We start from the raw sequence: 18,469 nt of genomic DNA, 5'->3' as shown, positions 1-18,469 counted from the left end.
TGGACCCATCTACATTACCAAACAACAGAAAAGCAGTGGAGGCAACCTTCCTCAGAACAGAGAGACAGCTCGCCAAAGAACCGCAGTGGAAAAAAGCCTATGGTGCTCAAGTCCACGAAATGGTTGACCGTGGGGCTGCAAAAAAGCTGACCAAAGAGGATCTAACCAACTGGAATGGACCTGTCTGGTATATTAGTCATCTTATAGCACCCAACCCCCACTCTGTTACAACTCCGGTAAGACTTGTTTGGAACAGCAGTCAGAAGTACAAAGGCCAAAGTCTCAATGACTTTCTAATGAAAGGCCCTGATGTTCTGAACCCGATCCGAGCTGTCCTCCTCAAGTTCCGCCAAGGCTCCTTCGCCGCTCTAGGAGACGTCAGAAAAATGTATAATTCTGTGTGGCTCGAGGAGAGGGAAGTCCATCTACACCGGTTCTTTTGGTGTGATTCAGAGGGTGATGAGCTAGAACAGTACGCCGTAACCAGAGTGAATATCGGGGACAAGCCAGCAGGTTGCATAGCACAACTTGCCATGAGGGAGACAGCTAACCTGCCTCAATTTAGCCACCTCACAGATGAATACCAAGTATTACATGAGCACAGCTACGTCGATGACATCTTGACATCCCACAACTGCCGTGAAAAACTCGAAGTCATCACAAAGAATGTGGAGCTTATTCTAAAAGCAGGAGGGTTTGCACTGAAGCCTTGGGTCTTCTCAGGTCAAGGTAAAGGAGAGAGAGAAAAGGCATCACCAAATATTGTTGTCCTGCCGAACCAGCTTAAGGAGGAAGTCAACAAGGCGCTCTGTCTCGGCTACATTGTGGATGAAGACATGTTGCATGTCATGGTGAGGGTCAACTTCTCCAGGCGAAAGAAAAAGATGAGACTTGGGCAAGACTTGCTGTTAGAAGAAGTACGAGCACAGACACCAGAGCCGCTGACAAGACGTGAACTGTTGAGTCAAGTTGCTGGTTTGTACGACCCAGTTGGCCTGACAACGCCATCAAAGCAAAAAGGGGCTATCTTAGTCCGAAGGGCATTCCAAGAGGCAAAGCCAAAGTGGAGCATGGTCAAGGACACATGGCTTTCCTCTGTCGGATGTGCTCCGCAAGGATGCAATTGGAATTTTTGAGGAGTATGTCCAGTTAAGCAAAGTAAGGTTCCCAAGAGCCCTTACTCCACCAAAGGCAACAACTGAACCAGTCGCTGTCACTTTTTCAGATGGCAGTGAAAGCTCCTATGGTTCTGTCCTCTACCTGCGGTGGAACTGTAACGAACAATTAACAATTCGACTAGTGGAGTCAAAAGCAAAGCTGACACCTCTAGACCAGAAGGGGGATGCGGTCAAAGCAGAACTTTGCGGTGCAGTTTTTGCAAGCCGCCTGAAAAAGTACTTTGAACAGCATACCCAGATCCAGATAAAAGGGTGGTACCATTTGTTAGACAGTCAGACTGTACTTGGAGCTATCCAGCGTGAAAGCTATGGATTTCAGACCTTCTTCGCTAATAGAATTGGAGAGATCCAAGAAAGTACACGGCTACAGGACTGGTGGTGGATTCCTGGACCACTCAATATAGCCGACATTATCACTCGAGGAGCTGGGCCAAAGGAACTTGATGCCCGTTCAGTGTGGCAGCAAGGACCAGAGTTTCTACACCTTGCAGAGAGCGAGTGGCCAATTATGTCGTCAAAAGATGTGTCTGTGACAGCTCGAGAAAGCATTAACAATATGCAAAAGAAGTCATTCGTGGCAGCACTCACAAGAGCCCAAGCAAAAAGAAGTCTTCCAAGTCTTGTGGGATGACCTCCTGCTGGTGCAGCTGTCCTAAACTTGGTGGATGAGAGGCGCTTTAGCAGCCTAAAGTGTCTAATCAAGACTGTTGGTTTTATCTGGAGAGCTGCAAAAAAGTTTACATCTGCAACAAAGTCCATTGAGAACCCAAAGTGGGAGGCGATTCCCACAAAAGGAGTTATCACCGCCACAGAACGTCAAGAAGCAAGAAGAGACATCTATCTTGCTGCTCAAGAGGGGGTGACGTTCCCAGCTACCACTATGGACCGCTTGGTTGTGTACAGAGAGCCAGAATCTGGGTTACTAGTTTGCGTAGGGAGAATCCATGGCTTCAGGGAGGATGGCGCTGCAGTTCCCCTTCTGCCTTTTAATGCATGGGTCTCTACTTTATTGGCACGGGAGGCGCACGATGAGGGTCATGAAAGTGTGGCTGCAACCCTGCTGAAAATGAGGAGGAAAGCCTGGGTCATCCAAGGGAGGAAAATTGCCCAAAAAGTAGTGGAAAACTGCCTTTTCTGCAAAAAGTCAAAAGCAAGAAGGTGCAAACAAGTAATGGCTGACTTACCTCCTGAAAGAGCCACACCTGCAGCCCCGTTCGAGTTCACTACAGTCGACCTCTTCGGACCGTATCTTGTCAAAGATGACATCAAGAAACGGGTCTCAATGAAAGTGTGGGGTGTCGTCTTCAGCTGTATGGCCAGCAGGGCAATTCATGCAGACTTAGTCAACACAATGTCGACAGAGAGCTTCTTGATGGCCATGTTTTGGCTAGATTGACTTAAGCGGTGCAGTGCTAATGTTGCTCTGCAAAAACACAGACTCTTAACTTTTGTTGACTTTGATAGGACTTTTTGCAGTGGTATTTGTGACTTCAAGTTGTTTGGTTTTATCAAACAATTGAAGGTAAAGAAAGAAAAGATACTGGGTTAAAGGAAAAAAAAGTATACATTTTTGAAAATTAAAATACCAACTGATTTGTTTGGTATAACATATCTAGTTGTGTGGTTACAATGATACTTTTTAATAATTCTTTACTAGAAATATACGGCTTAAAATTAATGATTAGAAAGTAAATTGAATTTTTTATAACATTTGCTTAAAATTGGAAACCTTGTAACTTATAATGACAGTGATGTGTTTATCTGAGTTAAATGTGAATACATTTGTTTATTTAATTTGGCTGTCAACTCAGATAATAAATTGCACTTATCTCTCTTTTGAGGTTTTTCACCTGTTTACTGCCCACTAAAGAATGGTTATTAAAAGACAAACATCTGATCCCATGGCTGTTTATAGAGTGAAATCCAGTTAAGATCTTCATGTGGAGGGACTGTCCTTTTCAAGTGGGGAATTGCACAAGAAATAAATCACAACTTGACAGTACTACTCTCGGAATTGCACGTCGTACACGTTATATCCATCGGTCTGCTAAACGTAGATGGCTTTAAAACTATGACCCCTCTCTCTCAATACCTGTGATACTGTCACCGAGATCGGGGCGTTACCATGGTAACGATGTGACTCTCCACCGTGCTAGCACTCTCATACCCCTAACCAAAGATGTGACCTACTCGTCGCATGTTCCCCATCGATACAACTGTGCACTTTTTAACACTCGTTCTCTGACTGGCGAGGGTACACTGCTGAATGAAGTTACATCTGAGAGAGACCCGGGGTGCTTCTCAATATCCCTCCTCGCTCCTCTGTCCTCCATCCTATGACCCGGAAACCAATCAAGCACAGCCATCTTGAAGGATATCTCAATTCTCTAATTGCACCTCGAGGAGTGAGGAGGCTTTCAGAGGAGTCATGAGCGAGGATACACAGGTGTATCCTATGCAGAACTGTTCCATTGACTAAACGTGACGCACGTATACATTCTCCTCCCCCTTCACATCGGTCACAATCTTTTTAAATTATAGTTTACCTATGCAGTTTATATAAACCACACATCTCACATATTTCAACAGGGTATCTTGCTTTATTTTTATTCATTATGAATTTCTTAAATAAACAAACTTCAACAACATAAGGGCAGATGCTTTGAGCGCTGCTGATGACGCTGTGAAGTGACGCTCGAATGATCAAGTATTCCAATGTATAAAAAAAGCTTTCATTCGATTCCTCCATCCTCATTTTCTTTCCTTGCGTCCTTCCCTCACAACCTACAGGGGGAGGAGCTGAGGCGCTAGGAAAGGAAGCGAGGAAAGGAAACGAGGATGCACAAATAAGAAATGAGAAGCACCCCTGGATTTACTCTTTCTGACTGAAACCTGGCAAAAACCTGACGATTTCATTGAACTGAACCTTTTAACCCCTGCTGGATATAGTTATTTCACAAAACCTCGACATGGTGGTAGAGGTGGTGGTCTGGCAGTGATCTTTAAGAATAACTACAAAGTGACTAAATATGACATTCTCGATGTTGCAAGTTTTGAATGTCTCTCACTTCAACTTGCTGGACCCGCTCCGCTTCTGATTCTACTGATTTACAGACCCCCTAGAAACAACCCAAACTTCTGTTCTGATCTGACTGAACTTCTCACTCTCGCTTTTGCCCGGCATGATAGAATAATGATGCTTGGTGATTTTGATATACACGTTGATTCTGATTGTACTGCTGCAAAAGACTTTTTGTCTGTTCTGGATTATTTTGAAGTATCTCAACATATCGATTTCCCAACTCATTCCCACTCTCATACTCTCGATCTGCTCTGTACGGTTGGTATTGACAATGTGCATGCCCAGGGTCACAATCTGGGTATCTCTGATCACAAACTAATACTTTTTGACTTCTCACTACCCATTGTAAAACCTATAACTAACACTATCATATCCTACCGAAATCTGAAAACCATAACTGTCGAAAATTTCTCCACTGCCATTGCGTTTTCTGCTCTTCCTTCCTCACTCAATCTGCTGTGTCCTGATGAGATAGTTTCTACCTACGATAAATCGCTTGGTGATGTATTGGATGAGCTTGCTCCTTTAATAACTAGAGCTGTTCCGTCTACTCACTCCTCTCCTTGGTTCACCCCTGAGCTCAGAGTTCTGAAAACACAATGTAGGCGTCTTGAAAGACTCCACAACAAAACTTCCCTTCTTGTTCATGCCATAGCCTTTTCCGAATCGGTAGTGAAATACAAAGAAGCGCTTAACATCGCACGCTCCAACTATCTCTCTACTGTTATTAACAAAGCTAAATGCAAACCCAAAACTCTTTTTACAGAAATAAATAAACTGGTCAAACCGTCCACCGTTGCTCTTACTGGTTCTGCTAAACTTTGTGAAGATTTTCAGTCTTTCTTCCTAGAAAAAATTGACAACATCTATCAGTCATTTCCCTCTACTGCCACTACCCCTTCAACTCCATATTTGATTGGTTGTCCGCTAGACACTTTTTCACTCACAAATACATCTGTGGTTGCAAATATGATTAACAAATCAAACTCAACTTCCTCTACACTTGATCCTATTCCAACATACCTGTTAAAAACTCATTCCTCCCTACTCATTCAACCTATTACTCACCTTATTAACAGGTCTCTTGCCACTGCCACTGTTCCACTTAATCTGAAAGTAGCAGCCATTAACCCAATCCTTAAGAAGCCTGGTCTCGACAACGCCACTCACAGTAATTATAGACCAATATCAAATCTCGCTTTCGTTGGCAAGCTACTTGAGAAGGTAGTTGTGGCGCAGCTGCAATCACACTTAGAGAGACATAATCTCTTTGAACCCCTTCAATCCGGTTTCCGTACACATCACAATACAGAAACAGCACTCCTAAAAGTATTAAACAATCTCCTTCTGGCTTCTGATTCGGGTGCCCATAGTATCCTGGTTCTCCTTGACCTCAGTGCAGCATTTGACACTGTGTGCCACTTTACACTTATCTCACGACTGTCTGAAATAGGCATCACTGGTGCGGCACTTCAGTGGTTGACCTCATATCTATGCGATAGACAACAATTTGTTAAGATAGGCAACAATCGCTCACGGTCAGTTTGTGTTTCCAATGGTGTGCCCCAAGGCTCTGTACTTGGCCCGCTTCTATTTCTAATATACTTACTACCGTTAGGCCAGATCATCAGACAGCATGGTCTCAATTTTCATAGCTACGCTGATGATATTCAAATCTACTTCACGATTGACCCAAACTCATCTTTTCTGCCCCCTTCAGTTATCTCCTGCCTTCATGACCTTAGAACATGGATGTCCTCTAACTTTTTGCAGCTTAATGCTGGTAAAACAGAAATCCTGTTGATTAACCCTAGATCACAAAACATTTTTATTGATATTGATGGTGTTGAGATTAGGCCTTCAAAAACTGTACGGAATCTGGGAGTTTTGTTCGACCCCACGCTCTGCTTTCACTCACACATTAGTCAGACTGTCAAATCATGCTTCTTACACCTGCGGAATATTGCTCGTATTCGCCCCTCTCTTACCTTTACAGATGCGGAAACTGTTATTCATGCTTTTATCACTTCCAGATTGGACTTCTGTAATTCATTATATAGCGGACTACCAACCAAAGCAATACACCGCCTCCAAATGGTTCAAAACTCTGCTGCACGCACCCTCACGTAAAATAAAAAATCTGCTCACATCACTCCTATCCTTCACCAACTGCACTGGCTTCCTGTCATACACCGCATCCAATTTAAACTGTTAATCCTAATATTTAAAGCCCTACATGGCCCGGCACCCAAATACCTTGTTGACTTGGTACAGCCATATGTTCCAACTCGGGCCCTCAGATCTAGCACGGAAAACCTTCTCATGGTACCCCGGGTCAGACTCTCCACGGTGGGCGGAAGGGCTTTTAATGTTGCTGCCCCTACGCTCTGGAATAAGCTGCCCCCGAATCTTCGTGCGAACGACAACATCCGGTCCTTCAAAAAACATCTGAAAACTCATTTCTTCAAGCTTGCCCAATAAATCATCTTCCTTATCACTGTTTTCTCTGTTCTGCACTTTTCCAACTCTATCTGCTACATACTTTATCATAATAGCATATTTTGATAAATAATGCAATATCTCCTTCTTTTCATGCAAACCAGTGTATGCTTGTTTCCATCTGTTTTGCCTCTCGTAAGCAGATGGCCTTTGTATTTGTTCGCTTGTTGTTTGTTTGCTATTTGTTTTTTGTATTACATGGTGAAGCGACCTTGGGTTCTTGAAAGGCGCTATAGAAAATAAACATATTATTATTATTATTATTAACTGTCGAAATCGGTTCGCGAATCAGTTTGAATGATATGTTAAGTCTCCTGCACGCACTTTTATTTATAAAACAATATTTATTTATTTTTTATTTATTTATAAAGCCTACTGATAAAGACACTGTCAGCACAGCAGTATTGACAGCAAAATAGACTACAGAAATATTTCGTTCTGTATTGACAGGTGCAATATTTGAAAATTGATAATTAGGCCTATTTATTTATTTATTTATTTTTAAATTAGGCCTATATTTATATCTGAATTTGTCAAATTTAATTTATTAATATGTATTCGTGTACAAAATAACATAAACATCTTTTCCTAATGTATTTTGCCTGGAAACGCTTCCAACACGCTTGCGTGTCGCGTGAAAAATAGGCGTCGGTTCTATTTCTAGCATGCACGCGTTTTCCGACGCGCGTGTCACGCAGGCAGTGTGCAAGCTCTAACCTGTTAACATGGGAGCCGAAATAAAAACGGACACGCCACGCAGCTGAGACGCTACGCCACGCAGCCAGTGTGTCCCAGGCCTGTATTATTATTGTCTAACCTGTATTATGACTGACATTTGACGAATTGCTTTGTTCCTTTTTTGGATAAAAGCGCCTTCTAAATAGAGGGAATGCGTTAACGTCACTTTCCCGCCGGAAAAACGCCCCCTCAGCCGGACTGAGTGGCAGAAGAGCAGCTGCGTGACTGGATTTAATAGGGGAAACTGCGAAAACGCAAGTAAAACAAATGATTATCAGTTTAAACTCAAGATTGGACTCAATATAGTGTTCCTTACAACTTACTAAAGATCCAGTGATCCATGGATATTGACATGCAGCCATGAATCGTGTTCCCTGACATTTATATGTGCCTGATTTTGACACCGGGGAAATACATACAGCAAATTTGCCTGTGAACGCTTTATAAATACAAAATAGGCATGTCTAAATCCAGGTGATCACTTATCAATGTTATATATATCATCATATCGTCTAGACTTAAAACTTGTATAGTTTTTTGTCAGTGTTTATTTAAAAATGTCAAATTATACAGAATATACAGTGGTAAATATTTGATTGATGAGTTGTCACTGCAATATATAACAATACAATATATAGAGAATGATTTTACCACTAAATTCAGCATATTGACACAAAAATGATAACTGCAAATCCACCTTTCACTGCCTGGAGTCCAGTTGTTTCTATAAATTGCAACGATGACGCAATCGTTAGCCTGTTTTTAACAAAAACTGCTTCTACGGGGCCATAACGTAAGATACAAAGTAATGGAGACTTTTATACATTGTCGTGTTTATTTAGAAATAAATAATGGACAAATGAAGTCTTTGGATGCCGATGTAAAGTTATTCGCTGTCAAAGTGACGCCAAAATGAATGGGAGTCAATGGAATGCTAACAGCAGGTGAAGTTCTGCTACAATGGCGGCTCCCGCGAGGCTTCAACTTCCGGCTGATGGATTACCCCCTTGGTCGGTTCGTGGGGACTTTCAGAATCTGCGGCCCCTTTAAGAAACATGACACTGTGCACTGGGGATGCGCAGAAGACAAGAAGCGCGAACGGGAAACATGACATTGCGCACTGGGGATGCGCAGAAGACAGAAGCGTGAACGAGACGAGAAGAAAGAATGAAACTTTTACCAGTTGAGGCTGAAAGTGACGCTGTTAACGATCTTGAAAGAAGGACATAAGTGGAATATTTTCTTCGGACGCCTGCCGTATATTTCCAGTCTGCAGGTGAGAGATGTTACATCGCAGAGTTGAACATTAACCAGCTCCTCTAGTTTGTGTGTTTATGGGCCAATGTAATGAAATGTGTTGTGTGTCCTGGTTTATTATTATGATGCGTTAACACCAAACGCGAATAGGACATGGCACGAGTGATTTCAATGTAAACGACGCGTTTACGCGCGTCTAGAGGTCCTGCTGCTATCGAAGGCCAAGAGGGCCAGAAACACGTGAATTTTAACACGTATTTCATTTTACGCGCGTATTTCACGCTTAATATACGTGATAAAATCTAACCATTTCTGTGAGCTTAGAGGAGTGTACCTTTCATAGACGAGGCTACCACCAGTTTACATGCTATAGATCAGCTTATTCATCCTATTTATTTAGTCTTTTTTTGTATAACCTATAGAAATAATAAATTGCAGTTATGAAAATTGATAAAAATAAAAAATTTCTCCACTCATTTTGTAAATAAACACATTAGTGGACATTCTAGCTTTAACATCAAAGCATTAACATTTATGTGGGGAAATTCAGTTACAGTGGAAGTAACCAATCAATGCAGGTTTAAGATACAGACTTCTGTAATCAATATCTGTCTTTGGAAAACAACGTGAGCTTTTGTTGTGCTTACATTTACAGCTATCGCAAGCAGGTGGCGCTTATTCAACCCTTTTTTTCTGAAATTGGGCACTCATCAAAAACAGTAATTAGGTATACAGGTGATATTATCAATTTAAATGACTTTTGAAAAAGGAATAAATGAAAAAGGAATCTTGCAGCAGCATTTTGCACAAACTGAAGATGAGCAATTTGAGACTTTGAAATCCTGCAGTAAAGTGAATTGCAGTAGTCTAACACGTGAGGTGATAAAAAGCATGAAACCGCCATCTCTTTTTTATGAGTTTTATGATTAAGGAAAGGTTTGACTTTAGACCACAGACGAAGTTGATGATAACTTGAACTTGAACTTTAAAGGAGCATTTCACCCGTGGGATTCATCTTTATTGAAACTGGGTCATATATGTAGTCGAAATATAATATAATTTTCGAATTTGGTGCCTTCTTGACCGAGTAAAGACAGAAAGTAACTTTAGGGCGCATTTGTACTGAAAACCACAACTCCCACAACTCATTATTGAATTACTCCTCGTTTCTATTTATGTAGAATGTTCAGTCCGAACATTGTAATGCAATTTGGATTTGCAAAATAAGAATACAAATATGTAGGCATGACCATTTTTGTTATCTATTATCATGTAAGGTAACAGTAGGTTAGTAACATTAGTTCCACTGATGGAATGTTGGTCGTCCAAATTTATCTAACATACACGTGGAATAAAACACTAATAAGGAAAACAACGTAAATGTGAACCATTTATTTCAATAATGATATCAACAAAAATAATTATGTTAACAATAAAAGTTCAACAATACAATAGTAACTACAATAGTTCCTCCTGAGCTTCCTCAACTTAATGGTGCCCGCAGTACTGGCAATCTGGAAGTGGATATTTCAGTCGGATTGCCGACACAAGCGGGTACAACGCGAGACCGTGACCTGCCTGTCACGGACGAGGAGCCCGCACTGGCTCGACTTGAGGCTGACTGGTCATGTCGTTCTACCCGCTCGTGTTGGCAATCTGACGCGAGCGGGTAGAACGACAGGACCAGTCCGCCTCAACTCGAGCCAGTCCGGCCTCCTCGTCCGCGACAGGCAGGTCTTCTGATTTGGCTGATGGAGGAACAGGGCGCGGCTGCTGCGGCTTCTGCAGCCGATAGAGAAGACCTGCCTGTTACGGACGAGGAGCCCGCACTGGCTCGAGTTGAGGCGGACTGGTCCTGTCGTTCTAACTGCTCGTGTCTGCAATCCGACACTTCGCTGTATTGCGGCTCGTAAAGATAGCCACGGACATCGGATTTGAGCAGAAGACTTTCAATATCATCATTTCTTGCATATCATGTTTATTTCCTTCCATCATTGTCGTAACTTCCCATCTGGCTCCACAGCGCTTGTTAGCTTAGCTTCCAAACAAGATGGCGGATATTGCTATTAGTTTTGGCAAGTGAAGTCCCACCTACTGATCTGTAATAGGTCTGTAGCTTGAGTGGGCCCCTCCCCCTGAATAAATGATGAGCTAGTGTTTGTAGTCTTAACCCTTATACAAAGAAATGGGACTTCCTGCTTTTTATAACGCAAAATGACGATTTTTACATCATAAAAAGCAGGAAGTGGAACACTTAAATCCTTATTTCTCCCATCTCAGGGGAAAATAAGGGAATAAATCATGACCATTCAAAAATATGACTGGGTTTCTAAAGATACAAAGCTTAATGCAAATGGGTGAAGTGTCCCTTTAAAAATACAAGTACAATGTAAAAACATGTATCTATCCACTCCATATGTCGGGGCTTTTGTATTACTTGCATAAATTGGAAACATTTAGGCTTAAGTCACTAATTTTTCATTATTAATAGTCCTGGTTCTACGGGAGTTCTACAGATCTCGATGAAGATAAGTAACAGCTTTTTAGTAGGGAGCGCTTTCTATGCTTTCTAATATCCATTCAGAATTGGTATAAAACTTGTTTTTCATGCTGCTAGGACCAATGGCCACGTACACGCTGCAAAGTTTTGGGAATTACATCCGCATTTATGCGGGATTCACTCTTGAAATAGCAATGATAGACCTTAATAGTCATAGCATTGTTTGTTACCGAATAAAGCAGCCTTTTTCACTGAAATGGTTGAATAGTCTGCTGACTGACTTATTCACTCATAACAGTCCTTTGCCGCCACCTACTGGACGTAACTATATAAAAATCGTATGTACTGAAATCGTTGAAAAATCCCCACCAACACACAGACTATTTTGTCACAATTTATATGTTTAATATCTAATAAACTAGTTTCATGCATTTAATCAAGTCTTTTGGAACAGACATTATCGTCACAGTGTCACATTTTTCATCCAGTTGTTTTTAGGGTAAATACTACATTGGTAAATAAAGCTAGAATCATTATGTTGGATGTTAAATACTGTTCAAAAGTATCTTCTGCTCACCAAACCTGTATTGATTTGATCCAAAATATACTAAAAATAATAATATTATGAAATATTATTACAATTTAAAATAATAATAATACAATAAAATATAATTTATTTCTGTGATTAAAGCTGCATTTTCACCATCATTACTTCCTATTCATTACATGATCCTCCAGACATCATTCTAATAGGATGATTTGATGCTCAACAAACATTTATGATTATTATCAATGTTGAATAATTGTACAAAGTTGTGTACATTTATTTTTGATTTTGATTTTTTTTTTACTTTGATGAATGGAAAGTTCAAAAGAACTAAATTTATCTGAAATAGAAACTTTTGTAGCATTATACACTGCCATTCAAAAGCTTGCGGTTAGTAAGAATTTACAAAAAAAAATGTTAGGAAAGAAATTAATACTTTTATTGAGTAAGGTTGCATTAAATTGATCAAAAGTGACAGTAAAGACATAACAGTGTAACAAAATATTCTATTTCAAATAAATACTGTTATTTAGAATTTTCTATTCGTCAACGAATCCTGAAAAATAGAATGTATGACGGTTTCCACACAAATATGAACTGTTTCTAACATTGATAATAATCATAAATGTTTGTTGATCATAAAATCATCATATTAGAATAATTTCTGAAGGATCATATGACACTGAAGTAATGATGCTGAAAATTCAGCTTTGATCACAGGAATAAATTACATTTGACTATATATTCACATAGAAAACAGTCACGATATTTCACAGTATTATTCTTTTTTTTATCAAATCAATGCAGCTTTGAGCAAAAGAGACTTCTTTTAAAAGCATTTTAAAAATCTTAACAGTTTTTAATAAATAGTATATATTTATGCATATTATGATCAAATATATTATATGTATATTTTGTATTTTGTATATTGCGAGACTAACCACCAAACAATCCCCCACCCAAAAATATATATTTTTATGGTGACATTTTTTTATGGTGGGGACCCCCCATAAGACTTGATTCAATTCGAGCACTGGACATAACGTCCATAAATTACAATGCAGTTTTATTTTAAGTTCACAGGGCTCCAGACAAACATTTGAGGGCAGCAGCACCGGAGCCACTAAGTTCTACAGAAAGTGGTAATACTGTGGAGCTGACAATAAAGCCCTGAGCTTAATTTGAGGAGTAGATAAAATTAACTTTAACGTTAATTATTATCATTCATAATGTCTTGATAATAATTTAAAAGCAAAACGAGGGACAAAATAGATATTAGGGAGTAAAAATAGCTAATAAAGCGGTCCTCAGCAACCACCTACTGGTTACAATGGTAATTTAATCTTTTTTTATTTTTAAATAAGTATGAGTTTTCCTAAATCTTGAAACTTTTAGATTTTGTAAATTGGGACCGTCTTTGAAGGATGAACAAAAAAGGTTTAGGTCATCACATTAAAGATAACATTTAGATGATATAGTTTTGAAGTGCAAAAAAGGATGTGTAGTACTCGTAAGCGTCTGACTATTGTCTGTCACAATACCATAGTTACAGTTAGTGTTACTATATTAAAGGGTTAGTTCACCCAAAAATGAAAATTCTGTCAGTATTTACTTAAGAATCCTATGGAGGAGTGATCCAGCTCTCAGATTTAATAAAAAATATCTTAATTCGTGTTCCGAAGGTAAACGAAGGTCTTAAAGGGGACATATCATGCTTTTAAATCGTTCCTTTTTACATATAAATCGTACATTTGTGACCCGTCACAGAAACCAGGGACACAAGTCGGCAGCACAACTTTCGAGCAAAATGAGAAAGAAGAGTTTTTTTTCAAAATTGGTGAATTTAATTTTTTTGCAGAATCTGTTAATTGAAATCACGAAGAAGCCTCTCCATGTTTGAGATGGCAGTATTGGTATATTTAAAAGCTTACATTTTGAGGTTGAAATCGGCTTGTTTTCTGAGATTCTAGCATGCAGTAGGGGCGTGGCGTGTCATTGTCTGTGTGTATATCCATACTGAATAACCCGGCGCTTTTGCCCCCGCCCTCCAAGTGAACCGCATGGCTACTTATTATGCTGTGCTCTGGCCGGCTCTATCTGATATCAAAATTCAATGAAGATGGATGCCGCAAAGATTGTCGCAGACGAGCTGAACCGTCTGGCAGTTACACCGAAAATGTTTTCGCCGCACTTCCTGGGCTCGGGAAACTGAACCGGAGGTATGGGTGCGGCGCGCGCGCCCTCAGTGCTTGAATACGGCGGCTCGGCTCGCTGACAGCGGTGGCTGGCTGTTTCATATGTAGTGGGGCAACGGATCATCATTGATCCGTGATCCGTTCGGATCAATATCTTCGGTTCGGCACACACGTGATCCGCGGATTGATTTATGAAAAAAAAAAAAGTTGTGCGCATGTTCAGTCCACACACAGCGTGGTCATGGCGAGCGGAGGAACGGAGGAGCTTGAACGCCCCGCGTCATTTAAATCCCCTGTATGGGAGCATTTTGGCTTCCCTGTCAAATATAATGATGAAGGAAAGAGGTTAGTGGATAAAACCGTGACAATGTGTAGGCACTGTGGCAGCATGGCCACGCATTTGAAGCGACATCACCCCGATGTTTCACTGACAGGAATGAAAACTAAGGCTGCTCAACAACCGCTTATCACTGCAGCATTTAAGCAGCCCCTTGTTGCACAATCAGACTGGGCTAAAGCCATCACAAACGGCATTCGCGCAGCACTACCCCTCGCTCGTCCCTCTCTCTCTCTCTCTCTCTCTCGCGAGCGCTCTCTCTCTCTCTCCCTCATATAAGGTGCCATCTAGGGCTTAAATCAAACTTCATTCACGCACACATATATGAAACACTTGCATACACATACTAAGTAGTCAAACATACATGTATACTGCTGAATGCTCAAACAACATATGAAATGCACAAAGACACACCTAAAGTCGCTCACGCACATACACGCAAACTCTACACACGCGAGATGCGCGCACACAAACTCTCCACGCACATAATCATATGAGAGACGCACGCACACACAAACTCGCGCACATACTCATATGAGACGCGCGCGCGCACACACAAACTCTCCACGCACATACTCATATGAGACGCGAGCACACACACACACACACACACAGAAACTCGCGCACAAACTCAATGAGACGCGAGCGCACACACTCACAAACTCTCCGCGCACATACTCATATGAGACGCGAGCACACACACAAACTAGCGCACATACTCATATGAGACGCATGCTCACACAGTACATGATGCATATGATTCTCAGTGTGAACGTAAGTCACACATTGGTAAGACAAGACATGCATTTTTTGTTAACAGAGAATGAGAGTCCCTTGCTTTTATTGTTTTTGGTTGTTTTGTTCATTTATTGCGGATATTTAAAATGTTTTCAGTGTTAAATAGTCTTTAGAAATAAAAGTTTATTGATCTTTGAAAAGCTATACCTGCATTATTATGCCATTATCATTATTTTAGATGAAAATGGTCTCAGAACGACAATATTATCGTTTATTATCAATATTATCGTTTATCGCAATAATTTCTTGGACAATTTACCGTCCAGCTAAATTTGTAATCATGACAGGCCTAACTATCGGTGTGTTTATAGGTGCAGACATGAGGCCATTTTTTTTTTTTTTTTTTTTTGCTGATCCGAAAAATGATCCGATCCGTTACTCTGATCCGAGAAACGATCCGAACCGTGAGTTTTTGGATCCGTTGCACCCCTATTCATATGTGACGTCCCGATTGCTTTGAATGGGGAACGTTTTGTGAACAGGGAACAGAGTTAATGGACTGGCAACAATCTCCATAGAACATGAACTGGCACAGAGAATCGAAATAGAGGATGCAGTTAAGACCTTTGCTGCGATGAAGGCCTGCCGTGCGCGTTTCTGAAATGTAAGTTAAGCTTAATTTGCTCTTTAGTCGTTATTTAAGATGCTGAACCTGCTGGTGATATAATGTGCCTGCGGACATTTCATTTGTGTGTGTATACGATTACGCACATAAGAAAGTGGTGTAAAGAGATTTGCAACAGTAATTTGAGGAGGTGAAATGTGATTATTTGGAAAAGTCCTGGCATGACTGCTTAAAGAAAAATGCCAGCAGGCATTTGCCTCCTGCATAAACTTTAATATTGTTGACATTTTGGGCACACGAGCGTTGCGCACTATTTGCGTTATATGTAGGCCTATGGCTTATTGGTCTTTGTGTGTTGTTGCTGGTTTTGCGTTATATGTATATGGCATATTGGTCTTTGTGTGTTGTTGCTGGTTTTGCGTTATATGTATATGGCATATTGGTCTTTGTGTGTTGTTGCTGGTTTTGCGTTATATGCAGGCTATATGGCATATTGGTCTTTGTGTGTTGTTGCTGGTTTTGCGTTATATGCAGGCTATATGGCATATTGGTCTTTGTGTGTTGTTGCTGGTACGTTGCAAATAGAGGCGCAGCACAATTGTTTTTCGCCTAGTGCCACAGAAGTGCACTCATTCGAAGTGCAAAAAAAAGCTGTAAAGCACAGGGGGGAGCTTTACAGGGGGAATGGCTTATCTAAATGAGATGTAAATGAGCCCGATTGTCACCCCCAGCAGCAGAGACAGGTGAGAACTGCACAATCTTTAGAGGTCGTTTTCTCATCTTTGAGCTTTTTTAAGTCTCTACTTTCAAATGGCCACAACTTCTCCAAATATTATCAGATTTCCACATGTTACACATCGTTGGAAAGCTTGGAGATTACACTTTCAGAATCTATGAATAACTCAAAATGCCCCAGAACCGACTTGTGTCCCTAGTTTCCGTGACCGGTCACATTTGTGGTATATAAAGCGTAACTGCAATGCTTAGGTCTGAATTCTTCATTATTATAGCTCCACAGGCCCCTTTTCTACCCCCTTTTCTGATGTGCGTCTGAGAGCAACTCGTTTTGGTGCGGTCTCTTTAAATGCAAATGAGACACTTCATACCCCACCCCCTCTCCAGGTTGCAGAGGTGACACTCGTTTCAAGTCCAGCCGGTTCGTTCATTTTTGTAGTTTGATAGCAGAGATACGATTATCTAGCGGTACAGAAACCTTTTATTCACACGTTATTAACAAAATGTCAACAACGGAAGACTTGTCCATCAAGCCTTACATGTTCGAGTCAGAGCCGGACCCGGAGCGAGATGAAAATGAAGACGACGAACCTGCAGAACAACGTCTTCATATGGATGTATCGCAATGGTATGTTACTGTATTACAGTAACCTCTCCATCTATGCCCACTACTACAATACTGCATGTTTTACAACAACTATTTAACACTCACAAAATAAAATATAATTTATATTATAAACAATTAAAGAAAAGCACTAAAGTATAATAGGCTACGTTTAGAAAAGCATCAGAAAGCACAGCAGCTAAATGACCACTATCATGATGAAACTCAACAACAGTAATACTGCTACAGACGTGTACTTAAAAAAAAAAAAGAAAGACAAAGGTATTGCTAAACCATGACCACCGTGTGTTTTAAGAAAGTAAAGTACTTTATTTTTATTAACGTCATTTACAGCTTACCGAAGTGCTCTGTTCGTTGTCTCCAAAGATAGAAGGAATTGACCCCTCAATCAGACGAATTCTATCGGCAAATCCTTCTTTATACTGGCGGAGGTTGCTGAAGTAGTTATCATTGAAGTGCACACACTTTGCGCACACAAAAATGACTTTACCCACAGATGTGGGTACATTTCCATGAAAAATAAAACTCAACCAGGCACTTCGAAGAGGTTCTGATGCTGGGAGACGGTGTAATGAAGCGTGTGGGTTACTACATCCAACAACCGAACATTTTGACTTACCCTCTCGTAACTTCAGCATCCTTGAGCTTGGACTACAAAATCACAGCGAGAAATAAAAATGGCGGATTGCTCGAAGTGTTGGGCCGTTGGGGTGATGTCCTTATTTGGCAGTTCCACTGCAAATACTGTGACGTAATTGTTCAAAAAAACGTCATAGAGAATAGAAAATTCGGAACAGGTTGCAAAATATGACCATAACAGAATATAAAGATATCAACAAAGCACCTGAAGAGACTAATTTCAACTTTTCTGTACTTATAAACACTCCAAATATACAACCCCAAATCAGAAAAAGTTGGGACATTTTGTAAAATGCATTAAAATCAAGAATCTGTGATTTGTTAATTCTATTTAAACTTTTTTTAACTGACAAAAGTACAAAGAAAGTTTTCCGATGTTTTCACTGACCAACATGATTGTATTTTGTAAATATGAACAAACTTTGATTTTGATGGCTGTAACACCCCAAAAAAGTTAGGACAGAGACATGTTTACCGCTGTGTCACATCACCTTTCCTTTTAATTACACTTTTTTTTAATCATTTGGGAGTTGAGGATACTAATTGTTGGAGTTTTGCTAGTGGAATGTTTGCCCAATCTTGTCTGATACAAGACAGCCGCTCAACAGTCTGTGGTCATTGTTGCCTGTACGGCTGGGCGATATGGCCTAAAAAAAAATCCCAGATTTTAAATCTAGACCATCTGAGATGAGCTTAGGCCCAGAGAACTCGCCGGGATCTCCACATAGAACTGATGTAAAGCTTTCTCCTTGCGTAACAAAGATTCATGTGGCA

General features: G+C 40.5%; 2 protein-coding genes across 2 annotated transcripts in view; one reads left to right on the top strand and one right to left on the bottom strand.

Moving 5' to 3' along the window:
- The window catches only part of LOC143715439 (uncharacterized), a 266,032-nt gene that overhangs the window by 125,923 nt on the left and 121,640 nt on the right, over nt 1–18,469 (bottom strand). The window lies entirely within an intron of this gene.
- LOC143716529 (uncharacterized) overlaps nt 8,597–18,469 on the top strand; it is a 204,952-nt gene continuing 195,079 nt past the window's right edge. The window contains exon 1 of the mRNA XM_077209081.1: nt 8,597–8,773. The gene's annotated coding sequence lies outside the window, so the exon portion shown is untranslated. The remainder of the gene's footprint in view (nt 8,774–18,469) is intronic.

Source organism: Siphateles boraxobius, unplaced genomic scaffold (assembly GCF_051911475.1).
Source record: "Siphateles boraxobius isolate OS27281-9 unplaced genomic scaffold, OSU_SipBor_1 6, whole genome shotgun sequence".
In the NCBI taxonomy this organism is placed as follows: domain Eukaryota; kingdom Metazoa; phylum Chordata; class Actinopteri; order Cypriniformes; family Leuciscidae; genus Siphateles; species Siphateles boraxobius.
The sequence above is the reverse complement of the archived record's forward strand: the minus strand, read 5'-3'. Positions and strand labels throughout refer to the sequence as shown.